Source organism: Aplysia californica, unplaced genomic scaffold, assembly GCF_000002075.1.
Source record: "Aplysia californica isolate F4 #8 unplaced genomic scaffold, AplCal3.0 scaffold00130, whole genome shotgun sequence".
Taxonomy (NCBI): Eukaryota; Metazoa; Mollusca; class Gastropoda; order Aplysiida; family Aplysiidae; genus Aplysia; species Aplysia californica.
In genome coordinates, this window is record NW_004797400.1 from 1,098,030 (window position 1) to 1,103,692 (window position 5,663).

General features: G+C 43.5%; 1 protein-coding gene across 1 annotated transcript in view; it reads left to right on the forward strand.

Annotated features, from left to right (window-relative positions):
• The first annotated feature begins 396 nt into the window (after nt 1-396).
• Nucleotides 397-5,663, forward strand: part of LOC101848039 (thiopurine S-methyltransferase) — a 16,532-nt gene continuing 11,265 nt past the window's right edge. Inside the window, exon 1 of the mRNA XM_035969242.1 lies at nt 397-438. The gene's annotated coding sequence lies outside the window, so the exon portion shown is untranslated. The remainder of the gene's footprint in view (nt 439-5,663) is intronic.

The following is a 5,663-nucleotide window of genomic DNA, read 5'->3' on the forward strand; positions in this document are numbered from 1 at the left end:
GAGACAGACAGACAGACAGACAGACAGACAGACAGACAGACAGACAGACAGAGACAGAGAGAGAGACAGACTGACAGAGGCATAGCAGACAGACAGACAGACAGACAGACAAACAGACAGGCAAAGAGTCAGTCAGGCGGACAGACATAATTTCCTGACTCCCGTATTCCTTAAACAACCAGTCCCCACCATTTTTGACCCTCGAGTATGACAACCAAAGCCACTTGATGACAACCCAGCAGTCAGCTGAAGAGACTTTGACCTAGATTAGACGTCAACCGCCCAGGTAAATCTTAATGGGTTTTTTTCCTTCCTACGCACAACGAAAACGACCTTCACCTCTTTACTGTCGAAGTTTTTAAGGTTTTCCCGTTCACACTTAAAACTTTCCGTGCATGCAGGTGTGGCAAGAGGCCTTACATTATTACAACGCTGGAGGTAAGACGAAAGCATTTATTCGAAAATACACATATTATATGTATTGTATGGGCAAATCGACTGTTTGGGATAGATCTAGATGATAATGTTAGGCCTACCGATATACATGTATTTATGGCTTCGTTTTCAATCGCTGACCATTGCGATAATTGCTTTCTCAGTTGAGTATGGCTTCATGCCAACAACTTGTTTGTTAATTTTTTAAAAATTACTCTTTCGTGTACCCGTGGGTTGCAATTCCCTCCCACCCTACCCCCAACCCTGCCGACCTTGATGAGGTCACGAAATTCAGTCAGCGTCTCTACCCCCGTAGTCGATACCGATTGCTGTAATTAGCATTTGGATACCTTTTCTTTGCTAAACTGTCAATGGAGGGACAAAGAAAAGAGCCCACAAGAGCACCCACGGTGATTCGCCAACCCCTTTACCTCTCAGTGACAAGCTTCACCATTAGAAAAATTCTGTTTGATTTAAGGGTTTTACTGTACACGCATCTCTGTACATAAATAAATAAATATATATAATATAGGATCGACATGCAATGAACAATGAGTGAGTCAAGCTGGGACTGGGAGGAAGCATTTTTTGCTTCGAATTCAATTTCTTTCTAGAGCTAGAGATTTTTAAATGTTCAGATACTTCAGTTGTGGTTGGGGCAACGTTCCCGGACTAGGTCTATCTATACTTCGTTTGAAAATACCTTCAAAAGGTTCTGCGAGAAATCAAGACTGCTCGACCTTGGCAAAAACCTGTTTTTCATTTATGTAGAGTTCACACCAACGGCGCTTTATTGATGGCGCTTAGCTTAACAAAGCGTAACGAAGTTCATCAAAGCTTGACTCAAAGCGTAAGAAAGCTTAACAAAGATTTTTTAATAGTTTGGACCCCAGTCTTCACGGTCTTTCACCACTTGACGCGCTTTGTTAAGATGTCTAAAGATTTGCTACGATCTGGCATGAAGATCTGACACACTTTGTTACGCTTTCCCACGAATTGAGACGCTTTGATCAAGGATTGACACACTTTGTTATACACTGTTCACACCAACGGCGAATGCCGTGCTTTGAATCTGTGAGCAAAGCGCCATCATTTTAGTTAGTTTACTTTTCAAAAAAATATCACGATCTTCTAAGTAATGTTGCGCTCTGATAATCTCTGATACGAATTAGTTACGCTTTGGGGGATGAATTATTTCCCGATTTGATCAGGCTTTGTTATGCTTTGTTACGCTTTAAATCACGCGTTGATAAGCATTATTACGCTTTGGTGCTATTATGACGCCTTAAATCACGCTCTGATACGATTATCAAGCTCTGTTGTGCATTGTTAAGCTGTATTACGCTTTGGAAAATTTCGAGATCGCCGATTTCAAGCCGCTTTTGATCCAGAGCAGATCCGCAAAATCTTTGCATCTTGGACTCCACACCACGATAGCAGAACTACAAGATCCAGAAGTTCTAGATGTACCAGAGCATAATCTATCTGAAGAAGACATGATGTTTGTCTCCCTACTGTCTAACTACATCCTAGCCCTTGAGGCGGAGGAAGAGCAGCAAAGACAAAGGGAGGTTGACCTACCAGCAGGAGGGAGAAGATCATTCATTAGGAGCTGCAGGACCAAACCATGGCTCACTGAACAAAGAAGACAACAGAAGACAGTCATTTGATCCCGTGACGTCACTTCTCATTGAGTAGTCGAACTGAAATCACAATGTCGAAATTGATCTGACAATCTACGAAATAGGTCGGGAAAAGGTGTAAAAGCATAAATTTTGACACATTTATCCCCTTTTGGCTGATGAGGTTTTTGGAACTGCTCATATGTACTTTGGAAGATGCTTTGATTATTATTCATGTTATTGTTTTTTGTTATTACAGTAAAACTTGCTATGACAGGACGCTCTTCGGGAATCTCAAAATAGCTCTGACATTAAAGGGTCCTACCCCCACAGGGACAATTTACAGATGAAAAGAGCAATTTGGCATTAGAAAATTTTTGCTTTGAATAGAGGTGTCCTGTCACCACAGGGTCCTGACATTACAGGTTTTACTGTATTATGTTTGATATTTTTATTTTCTTTATTTCTTTTTCATTTGGTTGGGTGTGGGGGTGGGGATGGATTTTGTGTGTTTTGTATTGTTCAACTACTTTTCCATTTATATCTATCTTTTTAAAAAGTTTATTTGAAAATAAAAGGCATTTCTTTTCAATTTGACATATTCTGTTTTATTATTAAGAAACATGTTATCAATATGTGCAAAAAGCATCCAACTTAAACAATTATCGGTGGAACGTAACAATCACAGACAAACACACACACATAGCCTATATATTTATACAGCAGATACTGACGAGTGTCAATATTCTCGAGTGCCAATGTCACATTTACATATTGGTGGTATCATCATCTTCAGGTGGAGCTTGAGGAGTTCCCTGAGGGGTCACAGGAGATAGTGGCCTGGTGGTTATCCCTGCAGTGATCATGGCTGTTCGCATAATGTCACTCAGGTTCAGGGAGTGTGTGGTCTTGTCAGCAGCAGTAGAACCTTGGGAGCTGGTAGATGCCCTTGCTATGGGTGTACTGGTTATAGCTGCTACCATGTCCAGGTCCAGGTTATTGGTGGAGATCACTGATGGTTGTGATGGTGGTTGTGGGTACAGGGCAGGGTACTGTCTGCTCATATAAAGACAGTCTTGGGAGCCCCAGACACCAGTGCGCTGTTGACTTGGCATCTGCTGGGTCGACCACTGTGGTGGCGGAGGCTGCCACTGGTGACTGTGGGACACCATTCTTGGGGGATACTGCATCATGCTGGTGGAGCTTGGTAGGTAAGGCTGAAGTTGTGGCTGCATTGGGGCGGACTGTTGCTGCTGCTGTAGTGGGAAGATGGGCATCTGCTTCAACATCTCCTGGCGCTCATCAGCCTGCCTTTGTCCCTCGTGTAGCACTTTCAAGACCTTGATCTCTGTGTCCCGTTTGATGTCCCCAGGAAGCTGTGCGAGACTCTCATCTATATGTATGGCAAAGGTGGATGGACCACCTTTCTTGCCCGACATAAATTCAATCAGACTTCGCTTCAAGTCTCTGTGGAGAGTCTCCCAGCTGCCCCAGAGTCTGACTGGATAATGTCTTCTGTTGGTGGAGGTACTGTTGGCCCAGTAGCTGTGGCTGTTGTTGGTGTTCCCCTCCCTGTACCACGGATGCTCACCACGTTTCTGCGTTCCACAGTTTCGATGTGGTCTTTGATGAAGGATAACTTCTCCCACACCCATTTGTCAGTGGCAGACCGGTCCTCGACTGTCTCAGCACCACAACCTGACTTCCCCACAGTATTCTTGATGCGGGACATCTTGGTACAGTTGGACTTGTAAAAGGTTTTGAGGTCTGCCAACTCAACACCTTTGTCAGCAGCTTTGTCCTCCCATAGCTTCTCTTTCTTCTGCGAGTCTTTATAATCTGTCAGTCTCTTTGCGTAGATAGAGGGATGGTCTTTTAGCCAGTCAATGACCTCTTCTTTCTGCGCATCTGTCAATGTTGTATAGTAGTAGGGTTTATTCTTACGTTTTTTGTGGGCTGCTGCTGTGATGTCTGCGAGATCACCCCCGTGCAGGGTGATGCTGTGGCTGCTCTGGCTCTGAAACCAACATGGCTTCATCTTCTGCCGTCGGTGGTGTTGGAGACCTCGGCCTTTCAGCCACCTGGCCTCTGCCTGTCCCTCTCTGGCTCATCTTTGCTGCACCTCTATTTCTCTTGGGTCCCATCCTTGTGTTGTTTTAGTACTTTTTCAGGTTCAGGATACTTTTTCTGAAACAAAGCAATGATTGCAGTGTCACGTATGAATGGTACTCAAGTCGCAGCGCTGGAGACAGAGGTTGGGTTTCGTAGGAAGCTTGCCTTAGTCACCCAGTAAAATCTAATATCCTTTATGTAAAAAAATCCTCCCCCCCCCCCCCGTTCGCACCTTACGCACACACTCATACACACAATCACACACACACACACACACACACACACACACACACACACACACACACACACACACACACACACACTCACTCACACACACAAACGTACACACACACACTCACATGCACACACACGCAGGCTTACAATCAAATGCATAGTGTTAATGAGCAGCAACATAAACAATAACAAACTTAAGCTAGATCTAGATACATACTCTGTGTTTTTCTGATGCATGCTGTAAGGTCATATGAATATTTAGTAAGATGGTGAAGATGAAAGAATTTTGATCTATGATGATAAAAATGACAACAGCTGGCTGTCGATGATGATTAATTATTATGTAAGAGTATGTTCACACTGCTTTGAAAGATACTCTTTAAATTACAAGCACCTCTCTGTGAGTCACATTAAACATTTTCAGCTGACCAAAGATTCTCTACTACCTTGGCTTATACAGTTAAAGTTGTACAAGTATCAACCTTCTTAGCTTTACAACCAGGCCCAAAGCGGTCAGCCCTTCATTAGGCCTACTTCTCTTTCTCTGCAGGTTTTCCAGTGACGCACTGAGGGTTGCTGGTAAAGAGTATCTTTCAAAGCAATGTGAACGTACCCTTACATAATCATTATCGTCAGCCAGCTGTTCAGATGTACAAAGTACTAGGCCCAAAATGATGAGTTCTTTTTTTTTTTTAATCACTGTTTCTTAATGGCTGTGGTATTTTTGCAAGAAGAGGTCGAGAAATATTTTTCGCTGAAATTCAAATTCTAATAATTGATTTTGAATTTTGCCCGGGTGGCGACTGAAGCCTACTCTTATGGATTTTAGACCACTAAGGGATCTTCAACATGCGCAAATTGCACTCGGGACCTCCGAGATTATTCGCCCTTGTCCGAGAAGGCTAGGTGTAGATAATCTTTCTACCAGAAGCTCAGGGGTGTGGCTGAAAGACAGCAGTAAAAAGGAGCCAAGGCTGCAGAAGAAAGAGTCAAGAGCTCAGAGGCGGGGGCAAAGGAGGTGAGGGGTGGGGGGCAGAAAGTACTTTGGTCGCTACACGGATTCGAACCCGGGACCTTTGAGTGAGAGGCGAACAGTTTAACCTCTAGGCCACGAGAGCCCCCATAGTATGGTATACACTAACGGCGATCTGCTTTAGGCCTTTTTCTTTTTTTTACGAATTTGTCCTTTTGTTTATCTATTTTAATTGCTTCTTCTAGTCCATGGTGAATTCATGAATCGATGGGAACGATGATATATAT